General features: G+C 43.9%; 1 non-coding gene across 1 annotated transcript; it reads left to right on the top strand.

The window, feature by feature from the left end:
* Positions 1-20,486: 20,486 nt before the first annotated feature.
* trnay-aua lies at positions 20,487-20,559 on the top strand. The gene has a single exon. It is a non-coding gene; the product is annotated as a tRNA-Tyr (tRNA).
* The last annotated feature ends 2,387 nt before the right edge of the window (positions 20,560-22,946 follow it).

Below are 22,946 nucleotides of genomic sequence, written 5' to 3'. Positions count from 1 at the left end.
CTTCAGCCTTCTTCTTTTACGAATGCCTTTAAACCAACTAGTGAGAAATCTTTCATTCATTCAATCATGCAAACTATTAGTGCAAAGGTGAGCTAACACCTGTGCTCAGGTGAGTGTTTATGTTCTTCTAAAATGGATGGTGGAATGTGAAAAGAAGGAGGAGGAGCGCCCAGCCACCCCCACACCCATACCCCCGCCGCAGCAGCAGCGGCAGCCGGAATTCCCCCAACGCCACACGGGAACAGGCAGGGAACAACCGCCCCCCGGGCGACCAAGACCGCCACCCAGGCCAGGGCCAGCCGGACCGCCGCGAGGCCCCCAGAGCCAGAGAGCAGGGAGGCGCAGAGGGAAAGAGAGCGCCGCCCCAGCCCAGCCAGGAAAGCAGCCCCCGCCGCGCCGGAAGAGCCCAACGCAGGGCCCCACCGGAGAGGGACGCCCACAGCCCCAGACGAGCACCCCACCACCACCCAGGAGTTCCGGGCATCCCCCCGCCCCGACCCCAGGTACGAGCCAGGACCCCCCAAGGGAGACCCGCTCCGCACTCCAGGCAGCCACCCACCCGGCCCACGGTAGGTCCAGGTAGGAGCAAGGCAGGGGCCCGCCGCCCCCGCCCAGGAGGGGGGAACCCCGGGGAAAAAAGGGCGGCCCACAAGGGATGTTATAAATATGGCCCGACCAGGCTCGGCCATGTTGGAAGTTTGGCGGGGCCCAGCGCCCAGGGGCAAGGACCAGGACCCACCCCCCAGGGACACGAACACCCCCGGCTCAGGTGTAATATGAACCCCCCCACCGTGCGGAGAGAGCACCGCCGGGCCCAGGGAGCCGGCACCCAAGGGACACGGCCGCCATCGCCAAGGGGCCCACACCCCCCACCAGGGAAGGGGTAGGGGACAGATGGACCCAGGTCCCACCTTCCTTGTAAAATGTGTGTGCGTGTATGGGTGTTTGAGAGGGTGTTTGTGTGCATGTGTGTGTGTTTATGTTTGAATGTATATATTGAAGGGGGAGGGGTGTGTGTACTAAGGGGGGTGCAGTTAAAATTGGCGAGTAGGGCACTAAGGGGACATCTCCTGATTACTCACAGTGATGTCCCCTCACCCTCCACACCAAGGGGCCCTAAATGTCTAAGGTGCGGTTAAAATTGGCGGGTAGGGTGCCAGGAGGACATCAGCTGCTTGCTTGCAGTGATGTCCAAGCACCCCCCCTACCAAGGACCCTACATGTCTAAGGTGCAAATAAAACCGAAAGAGGGGGAGGAAAAGAGGAAAATTCTTTATATAAATATTTTTTTTTTATAACGCCACTAATCCTTCCCTATTTGCCCCCCTCCCCCAGCACTGAGGACCCAGGTGTCAGTCCTGTGCCTAAGATGGAAGCCTTCCTGGTCTGGAGTGACGTGTCCTTGGGTTGAAGGGTTCACATGTGTGTGTGATCTAAATCACGTGATTGGGGTGATTTTATATTTTTTGTTCTAAGGGAGCCTCCACCTCCCTTTGCCATTCAGGTCCTCAGCGCACTGAACTTCTGTTATAATTTATGTATTTGGCGTGCATGTATTTTAACAAATCATTTTTAATTGGGTTTAGAATTTTGTAATACATTTTTTTTAACTCTGCTGCCCTTGTTTCCTGCTTTTGCGTGCATCCATCGAAATTCCCTCCAGACCACACGTTGTTGGTTGCACGTATTCAAAATTAAAGTCCCATTAGATGTAACACACCTAGATGTGGGATATTTGTTCTCCACATTTGACCCATCCCCTGGGAGAGCGGTGAGCTGCAGACACAGCAGCGCTCAGGAACCGTTTGGTGTGTTTAACACCAACCCTAAACTTAATCCTAACCTTAACCATTCGTCTGGGTCCGTTTGGCCAAGAAAAAGGTTCAGCACTTGCCACTTGTATTTACGTGCAAATAGTCACTTTCTTGATAATAATATACATTGATGACCCAAACTTGCATGCTAGCACCCACTTTAGCACCCACTTCACACTTCCCAGCCTGATTTCTTTCTATTAAAATGGGATTACTAACCTGCACAAGCTGACTCCTCCCCATCATAAAATATTGCTCTCATCATTTTTGCAGTTGATTGTAAAATATTGCGTCCCCTTTTGTGATTCTTTGCGTGCCTGTTTGGACCTTGTCATTACTTTACTCAGCAAGACGGGCAAGACTCAATGCAAGACTCAATGCAGATAGTAATGGCGCATGTGTGTCACGTCGTATATCACGCCAACCCAGTAATATATATCCATGGCGACTGCTTTTATGCCACTGAGCAGCGTCCTGCACCTATAGCAGTATGATTTTATGAGGAAGAGGGCAGTTCTGCTCCAGTCCAAATGGAATTTTTAACCTGTTTTAATCTCTTACCTTTTCAACTGATGTAGTACTTTAAAAGTTTTGAGTAAAAACTAAAAAAGAGAGAATCAAGCTCTTAAAGGTTTGTGGGTAGCTCTGAAAAGAGCCGTTGTGGGTCAGAAAACACCGTTCTGGAGCTGCCATGGGTCTGCTCCCTCTGCTGGAAAGTGGATCATGAAGGAGTTTCTCAGCTGGAGAGCCTCTCTGCTGGAAGCAACCTATCTTATCCCGTGCAGCTGCTCGTCTTCAGTTACCACAGCCTCATCACTGCAGGTTCCTGTGGTTCCTGAGGACCTGATGAAGCTGTGCAGAACACTAGAACTTCACACTCTGTTCTGGATCTTCAGTCAGATGTCAATACAGACTCCACTGTGTAGAGACCATCCAGAAGGCTTTTTCTTCACAAGCAGCTGGGCTGGTGATAGGTGGCAGTTAAAGGTCCACCTCTATCGAGTAAGGAGGCGTCCAGGGAATGACTGCATCGCGTTTTTCTGCAATGGGAAGGTGTCATCTGCCACATAGACACGGGGGAAAGTTCCTTTGCCTCGGGGGGCCTTCAAGACAACATGCTTGCTGTCCACTGCCCCAGAGCAATTAAAAGCCACCAGAAAAGAACTAACTAACCTGGCTCCAGGGTGGGGCTCTGGTAACTCTGATTGGGGGGAGTAAGTGAATCTAGTAATGAAAAGCTTTTTGTCTGAATCGCCCTTAGTCTGGCCCATCTACCAGGACCAGTTGGAGGTGGAACACCACCCAGCTACCGGCTCCTAGGATCATTCGGGCACGCAAACCCCTCCACCACGATAAGGTGGCGATTCAGGGAGGGGATATTTATCAGTCACTAGCCAATCATTAACAGTTACTGTGGGGACACCGAAGAACTTGGAGAAAACCCACAGGACTGCCAGGCTTTAATATGGTTCATTATCTATACATTTTACACTGATATTTATGTAAGTATGGATTCATTTTTGTTTGTTTATTATTATTAATTTATGATTATTATTTTATTTTTTATCATTTTATTACTATTAATGTATTATTAGATACTCAATTCGTGTATTTTATTATTTATTTTTTTATTATTATTATTGTTATCATGGCCCACAGCAGTCACTGACCAAGGACCATATTGTTTTCACAGCCTGTTTGTCTTAAATTCACTAAAAAAAAGTCTTTTTTAGAATCTAGGGAAAGACAAAGCAACCGGACAGAACCTACTAATGCACAAAGGAACACAAAAACTATTTCTGCACATAGAGAGATTTGTTTGTGCAGAAAAAAAACCCACTTCCAGACAACTAACTATCCATCCATCCATCTTCTTCCACTCATATGGGACGGGGTCACAGGGGCAGCAGTGCAGTGGGGTACAGAAATGTTCTGGAGGTCACTGATCAGGCGTTGTGCCACAACCGCTTTTGGTTGAAATTCTCAGCACGTGAGATATTCCCACTGACACACACATACACACCTTATTTGGTAACGCATTATTTTACGGTACAGTACTTACAGTGTACTTAAGTGGTATTTAGATGGTACTTATTGTGTAACCACTGGGTACTTACAGGGTATTTACATGGTCCTTTTTATGGAATTTACTGGGTACTTGTCGGGTATTTACATGGTATTATTTATGTGACTTACTGGGCACGTACATGGCACTTTGATGTTTCTACTCTGTAATTGCATGGTACTTGCTCTGTATTTATGTGGTACTACTTGGTTCATACTTATGTGGTACATACTGGAAATTTATAATATACTTACTGGGTATTTACATGTTGTGCAACGGTGTCTTTTATGGTACTTACCACATGTAAGAACAAGGTAAGTACAAATAAAGTACCTTGAATTTAAGTCTACACTCGTATGTTTCATGGTATTTACCATGAATTTACCACAGAAACTACCGACAACAGCCTCCTAAAAGAAACAGGTTAGTCTTGTCTAAATGACTTGACATCAACCAAGTTTGTTGGTGATGTTGCTTGACGGTAAATATAATGCACTGTTACATTGTTGAGGACAGCAGTGGACAGTTGAGCATAAGCATGACTGCTGGCTGAATGTCAGAAGTTGGATTCAAACACGTGCCAGTACGAGACTGCAACGTTAGCGCAGTGCCTTGGACTGCTCATCCATCCCGACATCTTCCTGGACCAACTTTGGAAACTGTGAAACAAAAAAGTCTTATGTGCTACAAGTGCTTGTTTGTTCAGAAAGCAAAGATTGAATTGGGAAAAAGGGCCTTTCTTTTTTACTGACTTGTCAACTACTTGTCAACCATTTTCGGCTCCCACGCAAAAGACCGGGGTTCAATTCCCTTGACTGGCAGCACTGCTTTCTAGATTAGCTAACAGAATATGCAAAACCATTTGCTGGGTAACCTCGTAATTCCTGCTTGTTCACTGTTGCCATCACAAAAATGGCTGCCATCTTTATAAAAATCAACAGATCATTAAGGAACACCACATGACTGAAATGACCTGTCTGTTTCACAACATTTGTGACAATATCTGAAGCTTTAGTGCTTCTGTGTTATATGGCAGCACTATCATTTCGGTTTCTTTTTGGTTTCAATTTTTTGTGAAATAAAACTTGATTGATTCCATAACAGTTAAATTATATTGTTACCATAGCTCCAATAAAAACCACAGATAAAAAAAAACAACTTAAATAAATGTGCTTAAAAATGATAACAAGAACAAGTGTCCAGTGTCTAAGAGGCAATGTAGAGTGTAGCATCTGATGGGAAGAAATCTCAGCAAAAGGATTCTTTTCTGCATTGACATGTTGCAGACTCCACAGGAAAGGATGTGAAGTGTTATTTCTGGATCCTCCAAAGCGATGACATCACTGTCAATCTGCACAAAAAAACACATTAGTTCAAAAAAACGAGTTTTATTTGATGTCACACGGAACATATAGGAAAAAACAAGTCCAGTAGTATTTTCAGAAGCGTAAATAAAAAAAGTGCGAAATGGAGCTTCTTTCTTGCTGTGTGCGAACATTTTTTTCTTCTTCTTTTTTTCTTTTTATTCTCTCTCTTTTTCTTTTCTGGAGGGAAGAAGAGAGAGAGATGTTAGAGAGGGGGGGGGGTGATAGTGGGAGGGGGGGATAAGACCATGAAGCAGCATAGAGCAGACAAGTTTACTGGTTGTTTATCATTACGGTAAGGTTCAAATGTAGTAAAAAAAGGGTGGGGCCTGTCCACACACACACACTGAAATGTTATCAACACACCTGCTAGCTGCAAAAATGTCCACATGTCAACATGTACACAAAACAGATAGTGTTCACACACGCATACCTATGCCTTTAAACCAACTAATGTGAGATCTTTCATTCATTCAATCATGCAAACTATTAGTGCAAAGGTGAGCTAACACCTGTGCTCAGGTGAGTGTTTATGTTCTTCTAAAATGGATGGTGGAATGTGAAAAGAAGGAGGAGGAGGAGCGCCCAGCCACCCCCACACCCAGACCCCCGCCGCAGCAGCAGCGGCAGCCGGAACCCCCCAACGCCACACGGCAGCAGGCAGGGGACAACCGCCCCCCAGGCGACCAAATCCGCCACCCAGGCCAGGACCAGCAGGACCGCCGCGAGGCCCCCAGAGCCAGAGAGCAGTGTGTGAGCTGTGTGCGAACATTTGACATACATGTACTTGGTGGCCATTTATAAGCCCACTAAAACTGGACAACTGTGGTTAATCAGGTGAATCCGAACGGACTATGAAAATGCAGCTGAGAAAAAAATAGTAGACAAAAGAGTCAATCATCTGATTCTGCAGAATTACGTACATAATTGACGTAACGTTCAAGCTTCCCGGTGCTTCAAAAACCCCCGCCCTTTAAAAAAATAATAAACTGTACCCTGTAAAGTTTGTTGTGATGCCAATAGCTTAATGTGGGTGCTAATGTGTCTTCAAAATAGTAAACACATTGCTGCGGTTCTCTGTTCCACGAAGAAGAAACGGCGGTTGGCGTGGATACGCAACGCTACTCTGAGGTGTCACGTGACTTCCACCTCCTGAGCTTTATTTAAACTTGCGCAGATACAGATTAACAAATTTGTGTTGTATTAAATGTAATGAAAGGGTATGATTCAGTAACGGGGGGCCCGTCGTATGGAGAGTGTTTGTTTGGAAATGAAATAATAAAAAGAGACAATGTGTCACGTGAAGAGAAGGCTTAAAACTGAATGTTATTGTATTGGAGAGTAAAGATCGGTGGGTATATCATGCACCAAGACAATCTGTTAGACATATGTAGAGAGTATTTTCTGAAGGCTATAAAAAAACAAGAATATAAGGTAGTTGTTGATATAAACGGGCACGACAATGGGGGTGCTAAACACATCTAGACAAAGACCCTTTTGCAACAGCTATACAAAGCCCGGCATGGCTCTTGCAAAATGCTAGCATGGCCTGCTGCTCTTTCATTTACAAGATCCAGTTTAACACAGTTTCTTTTTACTTACCTTCTGTTCTTCCATTAGCAAAATGACCTCCTCTGGTAAGCCTTGAGCATGCAAAAAGACACTTACAGACGTCAATTGTTGGTTTCACTTCTCCAGCTCCTCAGATACTGTAGTGCTGAAGGATGTGGTTCACATGATTCACATGCGATTAAAGTCAGAATTCTAAGAAAAAAGTCAGAATTCTTGAATTAAAGTCAGAATTCTGAGAAACAAGTCAGAATTCTGAGATTAAAGTCAGAAATCTGACTTGATTTGATTCTGTACCGGTCAGTCGTTAGCGTGTTAGCTTTAGCATGGCTCGTAGGTTTATTCCCTTCGGTCTTCAAAAATTACTGGCTTGTGAAACCTTCCAGTATATTTGGAAACAAGGCAACAGAGGTTAAATGCATCTGGCATTGAATGCAGCGAACTGTCTCCTAGTGATGGGATTTGCAATGAATGCTTAACTCAGGATAGTTTGCTAATACTTTATCCTAATTAGTTATGATGCTAGAGTCATCCAACACCGGTCCCTATGTTTTTTTTGGTCTAAATTTAATGATTTTATTTCTTTTACAGAAATATTTTTTTATGTTTAGTCTGTTTTAATTGTTGCACACTTTAAATGAGCAGCAGACCACTGAACATTTTGTGCGTTTATTTACGGGTTCTTTTCAGTACAGCAGCGGCTGCCAGCTCATACAGGTGGGTTTTTTCTAGGAAAACGAACTCTCAGCGCTCCTCCGATCTCTTTTCTCTTCCCTCTCTCTTTCATGCTGCTGTGCGCGCTCGAGCATGACGTCATTCTTGCTCGACAGCGCTCGTTCCACCTGCTGGCCATTTGCAGTACTGCATAATTTGTAATTAACCCACAACACTTGAAACAGTTTTAACATTTAACAATTATAAAATAATTAACAAAGGGGTGGCTTATTTTCACTGTCCCTACACTCTCCCCTCAAAAATTCAATGGCGTCCCGACATTATAAGAAACATTTTTCCTGATGTTTTTACACTAAAGCAGTCCTTTCATAAGAGTCAGAGGTCACGTTAAGTCACAGACGCAATACTGATATCCAGTAGTCCATATGGCAGGTATCTCTACTTAATGCCACATGGTCGCAGCAGTAGTTGATGTGCACGTCAACTGTCCACTGCAACATCTGTCGAACAAACAGGTATCTGCATCTGCTCTGAGTAAGGCACTTTAACCTTAAAAAAGTCTTCATTCTATTTTGTGTACTTCAGTAGATCTAATTTTTGACTCATTATGTGTTAAAAAAGCACCAATGTCAAAACTTAAACTTAATCATGGTTTGGTAAAACTATGAACTCAACTTTTTCAAATCACAACTCTTTTTACAACTTTTACTTAAGAAGGAACAAACTAAAAATCACATTCACTAAGCATGTGAAAATGTAGGCTGCCCCAATTGTTGATATGTAAACACCATTTTGGGTTTTCTTTTACGAAACGGATAATTTTTCACTGTCTGTGGTGTTTCAGGATCCTCATCGTCACTGGAAGAAGAGGGTGATGACTCTTCTTTCTCTGTGTCAGGCGTTTTGTCAATCTCTGCTGGAGCATCTGTTGCCAGTTCTGGTTCATCCTCATCCTTCTGCTCTGTCTGTGACGCCTCTCTGTTGTCTGGTTCAGAGTCTGCTGCTTCTGTTCTTCGCTGGTGCTCCCCTCGATCTTCCCATCTCGATTTTAGTCCAACCATTGATGTCCACTGTTCCTCATCATCAGACACAGATTCCTCTTCTTTTTGTTTCCGGAGACTAATTTTTCTCTTCCGTCAAGATTTAGTTGGCTCAGGTTCACTAGTTAGTGGGAGAAAGTCACACGGCAGCAGAAGATTCCGGTGAAGGATTTTAACACGGCCCTTTCCAGTCTCTGGCTTTACTTCATAAACTGGGCTTTCAGGGTGTTTTCTCTGTCACAATATACACCTTTTCTTCCCAATATGACCTCAATTTACCCGGTCCTCCCCTCTCAGTGAAAGTCCGGACTAGTACTCTGCAGCCAGGATTCAACTCTGCGCCATATATTTTTTTATCGTAGTGAATTTTTCCTCTGACTCCTTCTTTGATGGCTGTTTTTGAAGCTAGTTGGTATGCTTCAGTTATTCTTTTTCTCCATTTCTCTGCATAGTCTTCATGTGATGGGCTTTGGTCTTTCACCATGAGGCCGAACATGAGATCTATAGGGAGTCTAGGTTGGCGACCAAACAGAAGGAAATAAGGTGCATAGCCCGTAGCTTCGCTGCGTTTGCAGTTATACGCATGGACTACCTTTGCAAGAGAAGCTTTCCGGTCTGTTTTAGCATGTTCTGGCAAATTCCTAAGCATTGCCAAGAGTGTTCTGTTGAATGTTTCTACTTGCCCATTTCCCTGTGGATGATACGGTGTTGTGTGAGACCCAGAAACCTCACTGTACTCCTGAAGTTTAGCGAACAGTTTGTTCTCAAACTCCCTTCCCTGGTCATGGTGAAGCTTGGTGGGGAATCCAAATCTCAACACAAAGTCTCCAAAAATCTTTTCTGCTGCGGTTTTGGCAGCTTTGTTTCGGCACGGGTAAGCCTGAGCAAATCTGGTGAAGTGATCCATCACTACAAGAATATATTCAAATCCTCCTTTACACTTTTCCGGATGCAGAAAATCAAAAGAGGTCAATTCAAAGGGGTAGACAATATTCGTGAGAGGAGCTTTGACAGGCTTGTTAGGGCGTTTGTTTTTCAAGCACCTGCACACATGCGTGACATAGTGTTCCACGTCTTCCTGCATGTGTGGCCAATAGAAGCACTCTCGAATAAGGTGCAAAACTCTCTCCACCCCAAGATGACCCATTTCTTCGTGTAGTTCTTTATAAACCAGTTGTTGAAATCTGGTAGGAAGAATCAGCTGTGAGCGGGAAGCTGTTTTGCGACACAGTAGTCCATCGTCATCGAGGTATAGTCTTTGTTTTTGTCTCATTAGAGCACTTGTGTTTGTTGGCTCTCGCGCAGCCGTTGTCTCTCTCGCTGCCTGGGAACTCTCTCCCGACGCTGCAGCCGTCAAAGACATCCTTCTTCCCACACACCGAGTTTGCTACTTAGCTCTCACAAATGGACACAGGAAACAATTTCTGTTCACTTGAAGTGCAGTCCCCCACTCACTTCGTCTTTCTCCTTCACTCACAGATGAGGGGTCCCGCCTTCCTTTTTATTTTCAACTGCACGTAAAAACAACGTTTACATATGCTGACGCATTTACGTATTCCAAAACGAAGATTGTCTATAATGACAGACATCGCACTCTAACACCCCCACTCGATGATGTCATTCAAATCAATAACATTACATACCAAACATGTATGCACAGAACCTTTCTATTTTGGGTTTTGTGGCAGACTTTGTGAACACGTCTGCCACCATGCTTTCTGTTGGACAATAAACCAGTTCAACTTTTCCCTCTAATACAGTAGACCTTATAAAGTGGTATTTAATGTCCACATGCTTACTTCTCTGGCGGTTAACAGGATTCTTAGCCAGACGAATAGTTCCTTGATTGTCCTCAAAAATTTTAGTCGTAGTGTCCTGAAAGCTATAGTCCATATCTTTCAATAGTTGTGTGAGGTAAAGAGCTTCCTGGATTGTGCCTGCTAAGGCCATGTATTCTGCCTCACACGTCGACAGTGCTACTGTCTGCTGTTTCTTGGTTTTCCATGAAATGACAGCACCATCTTCATTTAAACTGAAACAGTAACCTGTGGTGCTTTTCCTGTCATCTGGGTCGTTAGCCCAGTCTGCATCAGAGTAACCAGTCAGTCCCAGTTTGTTGACACTTCTTCTATAACACAACTCAATGCCTTTGGTCCCTTTCAAATACCTGTAGACATGTTTCACCGCTGTCATGTGCTTCTCTCTAGGATCTGAGAGATATTGTGATAATTTACTCACAATCCAACTGATGTCTGTTCTGGTACAGCTCATGATGTAAATGAGGCTGCCCAACATTTCCCTGTATTTTCTCTGATTTGTTGGATCTCCTTCTGGAGTGAGATCACATTTTGTTTCACTGGGGGTAGCTCTGGCTTTACAATCACACATCCCGAATCTTTCCAGAATTTTCTCAATGTATCTGGATTGGTTCATTTTGACAGTATCTGCAGTTTGGGTAAATTCAATGCCAATAAAATGAGAGAGCTTCCCCAAATCTTTCATTTTGAACTTATTTTTCAGTTTTTCCTTGACTTCTTCCATACCCTTCTCATTGCTAGCAGCAACAATGATGTCATCCACCCATACCAACAATATTACTCTTTCTTTGTCAGACTGTTTGGTGTAAACACAGTTATCGGTTTGACTCTGTACAAATTCATTTTTAGTCAAAAATTCATGGAGCATCAAGTTCCAGTTCCTACCAGATTGTTTTAGGCCATAAATTGATTTGTTTAACTTACATACCAGTTCCTCCCCTTTTTCAGATTTTACATGAAAACCTTGTGGTTGTTCCATGTACAGTTCAAAGTCGATGGGTGCATGTAGGTATGCTGCCTTAACGTCTAACAGATGCAGTTTAAGGTCATACTGTGTTGCTAATTGCATTAGCATGCGTAGTGATGTCAGACTAGCAGTTGGAGAAAACGTTTCAGAGTAGTCCAGTCCTTCGACTTGTGTGTACCCCTTTGCTACGTATCTAGCCTTGCATGTTTCATTCCCTTTTTCATCCTCTTTTATAGCATAAACCCACCTTCCCCCCACTGTCTGTCTACCTTCCGGTAGTGGTACAAGAGTGAAGGTGTTATTTTCCTTGAATGAAACCATCTCATCTATCATAGCTTTTCTCCACCTGTCTGCTTTCTCTGATGCTACAGCCTCCTCATAGCTCTGTGGTAACCCAACAGTCATCCTGTAACAGTAGTCAACACTTAGTTCACTGTTCTGTACTGCACACTCATATATTTGGGTTTCTTTCTCACTCTGTCTGATGTACGGGTAGTTTGGGCGTCGGTGTCTGTCTCTTGGTTGTCAGTCCTTATCTGTTCTGTTTCTGACTGAATGTCTTTGGTTGGTCCTGGTACGTGCTCTACAAAGTAGTCTCCCATTTGTTCTGTGTCAGTCTGCGTCTGACTCTCTGTCTTTTCTTTTGTGATGAAGTGTATCAGTCTGTGTTTCTGCACACTCTTGGTTTCTGGAAAAAACACCATGTTTGCTGGAGAATGTCGATCAAAACCAACAAAAATCCCCTTTTTGCCTCTAGAGTCTAACTTTTTCTTGTTTTGTTCGTACACAATACACTCTGAGCCAAATTTTCTCATTCTGGATAGATCTGGTCTTTTACCAGTGAATAGAAAATATGGTGTCTCCCCTGTTCTTTTACAGTAACATCGGTTTCTTATCACTGTAGCCATCCTGGCTGCATAAGGCCATAACTCTTTGGGTAAGCCTGATTCAATGAGCATACACCTCACCATTTCAAACACTGTTCGCCAGTTCCTCTCCGCGGTCCCATTTTGATGGGGGGAGTATGGAGCTGACCTTTCATGTTTTATTGTATTGTCTATCAGCAGTGTCTGATACTCTTCTGAAGTAAACTCAGTCCCATTGTCTGATCTGAGACGTTTTACTTTACCATAGGGTGCTATGTCTGCTAAAAACTGTTTCGTAGCTTCAACTGCTTTGTTTTTGTTTCTTAGGAAGTACACATAAATAGCACCTGAAAAGTCATCAGTGAAAGTGATCGCATACTTGTACCCCTCAAATGACTCTGGTGCAATAGGGCCCCCCAGGTCCGTGTGTACAAGTTCTAATGGAGCTTTAGCTCTGGCATCACCTTCTCGGTTTCTGGTTTGAGTAAATTTGCCTTGTGGACAAATCTCACATTCACCTGGTTTCTTAGCTTTCTCTCTGATTTTCATGCCATCCACAACAGACTCAAGTTTAAGCACATCACCATAATTACAGTGACCCAGTACTTCATGCCAGGTTTTTAGATCAAAACAGGTGTTACATTCATCATTATTGTCATCATCTGGTTTCTCTACAGTCTCCAGGTAATACAGTCTGCCTTTTACCTTCATGCTGCATGTTGTTCCATCAGGAAGAATCATCTTGCTGTTGCTCTTCTCAAAATGGAATTTTGCTCCCTTAGAAGCTGCAGCCTCCACAGACAAGATGTTCTGTGGGTATTCAGGAATTAGCAGAGCACATGAAAGAGTGACGTTCACCACCTTTCCTTTGTCGTTGACCAACTCGATCTGGGCGTCGCCTTTCTTCAGGACACTCCCAGTTTTCCTTGTGCCATCTGCTAACTCCATCACGTGATTCTTTGGATGAAAAGTTTTGTCAAACCTTATGAAGGCCTTTTCATCTGTCACAATGTGTGCAGAAGCACCGCTGTCCACCAGAAGACCTTTCCGTGGTGTAGACTGAGATGCATATCCATCCACCTTTAGGACGAATGAATTCTGCTCCTCCTCCGCTTGTCTTGCATCTTCCCTCACAGGTGTGCCATCCCCTGGAGCCTCCAAGATGGCCGCCACCTTGTTCCTGCCCCATGCAGACTTGTTCTCCTTCGTGTACTTGCCATGGATCTTCTTGTCTTTGTTTCTGCAGTCTCGTGCTCTGTGTCCCACCTTCTCACAAATAAAGCATTCTCCGTTGAAATGGCTCTTTTCCTCGACTTTATGCTTTGGTCTGGAGACTTTGTATCTTGTTGTCATGACTTCATCACTTCGGGTTTTATTCCGGTATTTTAGCGTGCATTCAAAACTTCTCAGCCGAGTTTTAAATTCTGTGAAAGTCAATGTCTCTCTTGTTTGAGTCACATGCACTGAAAATGGGTTGTAATCATCCGTCAGGCCTTTTAAAACCATCGCCACCAAAAGTGCATCACTGAGCGTCTCCTTTGCTCTGTTCAATGCCGCCACTATTTTCTCAACACGTGTTAAATAGTCAGCCAAATCTTCACCGTCCGCCATTAGCACGTTAGTTAGCTCTGTGTATAAGCTAACGATTCTCGGTTTTTCCTCCGACTCAAAATGGCGCCTCAATATCTCCAAACTTTTCCTCCCGTCATCAGGAGCTTCATAGAGAATCTGCATTAACGTTTTATCGTCCAAGCAGCCACACAGTTCTGCATAAGCAAGTTCATTCCTCCTACCGATCTCCTCAGCCTCAGTATCCACTGGGTCCCTTCCCAGAATGGTTTCTTTGAGTCCGATCGTTTTTAGGTAGGCCAGGAATCTTGCTTCCCAGATATGATATCTGGCTTCATCACCGTCGAATCGTGGCGGCGGTCCCCGTCCATACACATGTGTGTTCGTAGCCTGCCTGGGCCCATAACCTGTTGGCTCTCGCGCAGCCGTTGTCTCTCTCGCTGCCTGGGAACTCTCTCCCGACGCTGCAGCCGTCAAAGACATCCTTCTTCCCACACACCGAGTTTGCTACTTAGCTCTCACAAATGGACACAGGAAACAATTTCTGTTCACTTGAAGTGCAGTCCCCCACTCACTTCGTCTTTCTCCTTCACTCACAGATGAGGGGTCCCGCCTTCCTTTTTATTTTCAACTGCACGTAAAAACAACGTTTACATATGCTGACGCAATTACGTATTACCAAACGGAGATTGTCTATAATGACAGACATCGCACTCTAACAGTGTTTCTGTGGCCTAGTTGTTGTCCTTTTTTGGGGCACTTCCCTGACAAATGTATATATGTATATATACACTTGTCATTCAAATTTTTTTCTTTGCACTTTTAAAATTGGTTTGGCACCACTAAATGTGCATCCAACATGCAGGCAATATACTGTATTCAATTCTTCAGCAGCAACAATAATACATTCACAAAATGTATTAATATAGAGATCTCATTTATGTTACAACAGTTGCGCTTTGTTAGTTCTGCTGATCAGTTAAAGGACCCACAGATTAAATTTCGCCTAGGGCCCCCGGAAGACCAGGCCCAGCCCTGAATACAAGTATTTCCAAGTTGGTTTGAGTTGCTTCTTTAATTTCTCTTCTTCTTGAACAATACTCATATTATTATTTTGTAACTGAAATAAAACAGAAAAAATGTGTTCACAGACATTAGCTTTCCATAACAAGGAATAACAGGCCGACTGCTAATTCACAGCTTGTAAGAAATACTTTAAACTACACAAGAAACAGCTAAACAACTTCCTAAGAAACATTAACAATGTATAATCAACTTACAAAGACGGAAAATTCCCAATGCTTGCACGCACAGAGCCATCTCAGCATGAACGTGGCTGCATCTCCGTGAAAATGTGCTCAATTGAACTCAAGAACGCATGGTGAGAGCACTCACTCTGACACAATGAAAAATCGAAACTTAACAGAAACGACAGATATCTAACTCTGACAATTTTCCAAAACAAACTGTCAATCATAGATTACATAAACGAAAATGCTTCTTTTGACAACTTAACAAAAGGCATTACACTCCCCGCTTGAAATAATGCTGTTATATCACAACAAACATCAACACAAATTTACGTAACTTTTTCAGTTATATGGGATAGGAACAACAATGTCTGAAACTGGTCTAAGGTAAGTCTTTAAAGTCCCGTCTTATGCAGTGCGTACTTCCATCTTACGTACTTTACCGTCCTTGCTACGAAAGGATTTCACGATCAATCCCAACGGCCACTCATTTCTGTTGGTCTGGATATCCTTCACCAGAACCATATCTCCTTTTTGGATGTTTGGTTTATCCTGAGTCCACTTACTGCGGCTCTGCAACGTTGACAAATAGTCCCTTTTCCACCTTTTCCAAAAGGTGTCAGCGAGGTGCTGAACGTGCCTCCACTGTTTTCCAAACAGCTGACCTGATTTGAAGCTTCCAGAAGGCGAAAAAACAGTGCTCATCTTTTGTGTCAGTAAAGCAGCTGGGGTTAGCACCTCAGGATGGTCTGGGTCACTTGATATGGCAACCAGGGGCCTAGAGTTCATGATTGCCATCACTTCAACCATGAAAGTGCTCAAAACCTCATGCGTCAGATGAGTTGTGTCTGTCTTCATTAACATTGCATCCAAGATACGTCTGGCACCCCTAATTAGGCGTTCCCAAGATCCTCCCATATGGGATGCATGTGGTGTGTTAAACATCCACACACAGCCTTTCTTTTGTAGGTATTTGCCAACTACACTATCATCTGCGATAAATTCCAGTTCTTTGCATGCTCCAATGAAATTTGTCCCTCTGTCTGAATGCAGAAGTTTGGCGGCAGGACCTCGAATAGCAAAAAACCTTCTCAAAGCATTGATAAAACTGTCAGTTGACATGCAGTGCCCATCTTTTACTTTGAGCACAACCACCATGCATGTGACGTGTGACAACTGACCATGGGCCAAAAACATCTAAACCAACCATTGTGAAAGGAGGTTCAGGTGTTACTCTGCCTGCAGGTAGGTCAGCCATTTTCTGAGTTTCCTTTTTTCCCCGTACCTTACGACAGGTGACACATCTGTGAATGACCAAAGACACAAGACGCTTACCGCCGATGATCCAGTATCCACAACAGCGTATGCTTCTGTGTCTTCCTTGATGAGAGACTTGCTCATGATAATATCTTGCAAGCAATGTAGCAATTTGATGGGAAGCTGGAATGATTAGAGGATGTTTCTCTTTTTCTGTCAGATCAGCAGAAGATAAATGTCCACCAACCCTTAAAAGTCCATCCTTGTCCAAAACTGGATTAAGCTTCACAAGACTGTCATTGTTTGCAGTTTGACTACCTTTAAGGTTTCTGAACGTCCCTTGGGAAGTTTCCCGATGAACAGCTTGAATGATAACAACTTCTGCTTGCTCAAGTTCTGCAATGCTCAGCGTTCCAGTGTAATCCTTTAACTTTTTCTTAAAGGGTGATGCAAAATGAATGAGTCTAGCTATGGCTCGGCAAAGTGATGTCCAGTTGGAGAACTTTTCAAAGCGCTGAGATCCCAGCTGTGTTTCTAATGTTGTAGTCAGAAGTGTAGTGATTTCTGGACGTAAATCTTTATCCGATGCTGGTTCCACCAAGGAAAAAACACTTGCTTGGTGTGACTTTGAAATTTTTTCAGAGTAGAGAAAAGGGGGACCAGAACCACCGGGGGACAGTCTACCAGCTGTCCCCAACTTACCCCCTTCCTCATATAACCTCATATTAGGGTGAGGGGGTGGGGGGTCTAGCCTGCGATGCGCCTTGGGGGGGGGCTACTTGGCAGTGGCCCCCCTCCTATGGTTGCCGTATGGAGTGGGCCCCCCCTCTTTCGGTTTTATTTGCACCTTAGACATGTAGGGTCCTTGGTAGGGGGGGTGAGGGGACATCACTGTGAGTAATCAGGAGATGTCCCCTTAGTGCCCTACTCGCCAATTTTAACTGCACCCCCCTTAGTACACACACCCCTCCCCTTTCAATATATACATTCCAACATAAACACACACACATGCGCACACACACCCTTTCAAACACACATACACGCACACACATTTTGCAAGGAAGGTGGGACCTGGGTCCATCTGTCCCCTACCCCTTCCCTGGTGGGGGGTGCGGGCCTCTTGGCGATGGTGGCCGTGTCCCTTGGGTGCTGGCTCCCTGGGCCCGGCGGTGCTCTCTCTGCACGGTGGTGGAGTTCATATTACACCTGAGCCGGGGGTGTTCGTGTCCCTGGGGGGTGGGTCCTGGTCCTTGCCCCTGAGCGCTGGGCCCCGCCAAACTTCCAACATGGCCGAGCCTGGTCGGGCCATATTTATAACACCCCTTGTGGGCCCTCTTTTTTCCCCGGGGTTCCCCCCTCCTGGGCGGGGGCGGCGGGCCCCTGCCTTGCTCCTCAATGGACCAACCGTGGGCCGGGCGGATGGCTGCCTGGAGTGCGGAGCGGGTCTCCCTTGGGGGGTCCTGGCTCGTACCTGGGGTAGGGGCGAGGGGATGCCCGGAACTCCTGGGTGGTGGTGGGGTGCTCGTCTGGGGCTGTGGGCGTCCTTCTCCTGTGGGGCCCTGCGTTGGGCGCTCCCGGCGCGGCGGGGGGGCTGCTCTCCTGGTTGGGCTGGGGCGGCGCTCTCTTTCCCTCCGTGCCTCCCTGCTCTCTGGCTCTGGGGGCCTTGCGGCGGTCCTGCTGGCCCTGGCCTGGGTGGCGGGCTTGGTCGCCCGGGCGGCGGTTGTTCCCTGCCGGTTCCCGTGTGGCGTTGGGGGGATTTCGGCTGCCGCTGCTGCTGAGTGGGGGTCTTGGGGTGGGGATGGCTGGGCACTCTCCCTCCTTCTTGTCACGTTCCACCATCCATTTTAGAAGAATATAAACACTCACCTGAGCACAGGTGTTAGCTCACCTTTGCACTAACAGTTTGCATGATTGAATGACTGAAATATTTCACACTAGTTGGTTTTAAGGCATAAGTATGCGTGTGAACAGTATCTGTTTTGTGTACATGTCGACAGGTGGACATTTTTGCAGCTAGCAGGTGTGTTTATAACATTTGAGTGTGTGTGTGGATAGGCCCCGCCCTTTTTGTACTACATTTGAACCTTACCATAATGATTAACAACCAGTAAACTTGTTGCTTTATGCTGCTTCATGGTCTTACCCCCCTTCCCCTCCTATTATCACCCTCCTACCCCCCCTCTCTAACGTCCCTCTCTCTTCTTCCCCTCTTTCCTTTTCCGTCCGGTCCAACACCAAAGATTTTCAAACATGATTGAAATTAATAAAGTTTGGCCTCAATTACAAAAGGGGTTTATTCAGACATACCTTTGGTTTGTCTGAAGATTAATAACCCCTCTTGTTAAAGTAAAATATGTCCAACACAAGAGGCCCTCAGCTCTCATCTGTCTGCCCAGCTGTTGGACAGGACAAGTAAAAAAAAAAAAAAGAAAAAGAAAAGGGGGACCAGAAAACCAGATGCTTGCCTGCAGCTCAGAGACTCGAACAGATCGGGTCGCTTGGTCGGCTGGATTTAATGCAGTTGGAACGTACTGCCATTGATTTGGCTTTGTAGATACTCTGATCCTAGTGACACGGTTGCCACATACATGTAGAATCTTCTTGAGGTATTGTGTATATAGCCTAACACAATCCTGCTGTCAGTGAAAAATCTAACACAGTCCACTTCCATGTCCAGAAGGTCTCTGAGCAGTTCAAACATTTCAACTGCAAGGACAGCGGCACACAGTTCTAGGCGTGGTACAGTGTGTGCAGGCCGGGGTGCAAGTTTTGACTTCCCCATCACAAACCCAACATGATGTTTGCCATCAGTGTCAACTAAATGAAGGTAAGCCGCTGCTCCTATAGCAACAACTGAAGCATCAGAAAAAATGCAGAGTTTTCTTCCTTTCATTTTTCCTGGAGAAACTGCACAGTAACACTTTGGAATCTGGAGATTTCCAGGAGCCTTTAAAGAGTTTCTCCAAGAAATCCACATTTCTTCTTTCCCAGTCTCTCTCTTCTGATGACAAATCACAAACGAGTGCCATGCATGATTATGGGGGCCACAAAACCCAGTGGGTCATATAAACAGTTGACTGTTGATGGCACGCCTCTTCTTGTGAAGGGTTTGACTTCTCCGGAAACAAGGTAGGTGAAGCTATCAGTTTGTAGATCCCAACACAATCCTAAGCTTCTCTGAATGGGGAGAGAATCCACATTGAGATGTAAATCTTTGAGATTTTTTGCGCGATCTTCATCTGTGAATCCTTCCTTAACCTCACTGCTATTTGAAGCCACTTTATGCAAACGGACAAGAAGGTCAATCACGGAAACGACAGATGTCTAACTTTGACAATTTTCCAAAACGAACTGTTAAGCATAGATGACATAAACAAAATTGCTTCTTTTGACAACTAAACACAAGGCATTACAATCAACATGAATACCAGATTTGTTCATGAGTGAACTATTTATCTAAAATGGTCTGTCTGTTTTACAACATGTTTGCAAAACTAAAGCTTTAGTGCTGCTGTCTTATATGGCAGCGCTATAATTTCTGCTTCTTTTTGGTTTCTGCATTGAAAGGAGGGCATGACACACTACATTTTAATGAAGTCGCATGCCATATTTCCTTCCAGTCTTGTACTGGCACGTGTTTGAATCCAAATTCTGATATTCAGCCAGCAGTCATGCTTTTGCTCAACTGTCCACTGCTGTCCTTAACAATGTAACAGTGCATTATATTTACCGTCAAGCAACATCATCAACAAACTTGGTTGATGTCAAGTCATTCAGACAAAACGGGCTTGTTTCTCTTAGGAGGCTGTTGTCGGACGTGCTAGAAATGAAGGAAAGACTGATCAATCCTTTCTGATTCCCTCCATCAGAAAACTCTTTTTGAGGTTCTGTGTGGTTTGTTTTGTGTTTGTTTATAAGAACTTCAATTATATAGAATTTTCTGTTTTGAAGTGAATGGAAAAGGACGAGATGGGATTTCCTGGCAGTGAGGATTTATCTTAATACCAATGAAACAAATTCTTAGGTCCTTTACAAACAAGTTACAAATTGTATTTGTCCTTATTGCGGGAGTATTAAGGGCTACCTGGCTGTCATTGGATGCTAATGAATGAGGAGTCAAGTCATTGCATTAGAACAATCGGTCTGACGGCTTAGCTGTAATGCAGAGTGGGCATCTTGCTGAACTTACCAAAACCTTTCCTGAAGTGTGAGAAAACAATGTCTGTCACTAAGGTTTCTGTAGTGTAGTGGTTATCACGTTCGCCTATAAAGCGAAAGGTACTCAGCTTGAAACTGGGCAGAAGCATGTACTTACTTCTTAAATTGGAGACGTCAGGAGATATGACAGTTTTGTAGCAACACTTTTGTAATGGAACTTCTTTGCTGATCATGTCTCTAACGACAAGCAAACTCATTGTGAAAGGCCAGTTAGCTCAGATGGTTTAGAGCGCTACTCAGCAAGACAAACATCTCAGTAGTCTAAATTCTGTTAAAAAAGAGAAGGCCGTTTTCACCATTCAATCTTTGCCTTCTGAACAGACATGTTGTTCAGCACATTGGTCTTTTTTGTATAGAACTTTCCATCAACTTTCATGGAGGATGTCAGGATGGCCGAGTGGTCCAAGGCACTGCGTTCAGGTTGCAGTCTCAGAAGAGGTGTAGGTTCAAATCCCACTTCTGACATTCAGCCAGCATCTTAACCAATGTTTACTGCTGACTTCATCAATGGAACCCTGCTCTCTGCTTGCTAGTGACAACAGCTCACATGATTACAACTTATTCAGACAAATCTTTTTTAATTTGCTCTCAATGTTTTGTAAAGTTGTACAAGGAAATTCTGTAAAAAATATTGGTGCACATTTTTTTCTTTTAAAGACTGATGTATTTTTTTAATGACTGATGCACTTTATTTTACACAAATTGGCTGTCATTGGAGATTACAAATGGCAGATGGCAATCCTGGAGGATATCAGCTCTTTGTTCATCCAAACAGGCCCTGATAAAACACTGAGAAGTTAGGAATATGAAAGATCGTAAAATGCTTTTTTCTTTGTGTTTTTGTGATTCTATTAAAGACATTTTGATAAGAATGACGGTACCGCGATTTAGCCGTAGCTTCAGCTGTTTGCGGAAAAGTCTTTAACTATCTCCACCAATCATTCTTGGAGGCTTAATCACACGTCATCAGTCTGACCAATCAGAAGTGGTTAAAGTCTTCACTTGTTCAGATTCTGCTCATAAAGTCTCTCAGTTCCAAAAAAAATACCATCTTAAGCTCGTCTTTAGCGCTGTAGCTTTCCACAGAATCCGGTGTCAGACCGTGGAACGTGTGAACAAAACCAATTTAGCTCAGAGAAGCGAATCGGTTTGCCCTTTTGTGGCAGTTTTCACACGACATCTCCCATAATGCATTGGGTTAAAGTGACAGCGTCTCAGCGCACAATGAGTCTTTCTTTTAAAACGTCTTGAAACCACAACAAACACGCATCAAACAGTTTTTGAATCTTTTAACTTAACTTTTATTACATCTTTTAGAAAAAAACAGCTGCAACATCCAGCTTTGTCTGCCACAATCATCACAAAAATGCATGTGAGTTTGCAGAGGGCCTGTAGTCAATACAGACTATTTTTTTTAACTTTTTTTTTTTCATTTATCGATGCTGGTGCGCCGCAGGATTTTTGTCAAGGTTAACGTGTGCCGTGGCTCAAACATGGTTGAAAAACACTGTGCTAGAGGCCAGAATCACTTTTGTCAGTGTAGAACTTTCTGAGAAGTCTCCGCAAAGAACCAGAGTGCATAGATACTAGATTGGTGAATATAGACCATGATACATTGCGTTTGAGCAATTCTTTTGAGAAAATCAGAGCAGTTTGACAGTCACATCTTCTCTTGTTTTGAGTTCTATAGGAACAAAGTTTCACAGGTAAACATTCGGAGCATAGTTACCACATACGTGACAAGAGTCTCCAGACACTCCGATTTTTGGGAAGAAGCCGCCTAAATAGCGCTGAAGCTCTCAGCACCATGGAGAGCAGCCTTCAACTGACAGACAGGACTTGAACAGAAAAAACTCTTAAACTGACAGATATCAGCAACTGCAAAGTAATTCTCTTTTAGCGCCATTTATATTAAAACTTTTTTTCAATTTGTTTGAATTTTCTTGATATTTTAACCACATTTTCAAATTTACCATCAATTGTGTGTAAACAGACTTTGCAAAGTTGTACAGGGGCCTGTTGCACAAAAGTAGGATAAGGGATTAAGCCAGGATATCTTGGTGATCTTGGCTCAATTGATCCCCAATCCGGTTGCACTAAAGCTGGATAGGGGGCAGGAGGATATGTTATGGTATAAGTTACCATGGAGATTTATTCTGTGGAGCTAGCCTGCTCCAGACCAGGCTAAATTCCAGGATCTATTTAATCTCATCCCTAATGTCAGTCAGCAGTCGCCACAAATGGAAACCAATAGTTATTTCACTGCTCACTATACATTGTTATCACATATAACTAGACCCGCTGTCATTATTTAAACGTTCGTGATCATTAATTTCAATCATTTTGGATAAATAATGAGTTTTAGATGATGTTGCTATCATTAGATAATTTACAGTTTCCCATAGACTATAAGGCTATATGTAAAATAATAGAATATTAGGGCCACAAAGGGAAAAAAAGACAAGTCATAATATT

The sequence above is a fragment of the Oryzias latipes genome, chromosome 13 (genome assembly GCF_002234675.1).
Source record: "Oryzias latipes chromosome 13, ASM223467v1".
In the NCBI taxonomy this organism is placed as follows: domain Eukaryota; kingdom Metazoa; phylum Chordata; class Actinopteri; order Beloniformes; family Adrianichthyidae; genus Oryzias; species Oryzias latipes.
Note: the sequence above shows the minus strand (reverse complement) of the source record. Positions and strands in the feature narration are given on the sequence as shown.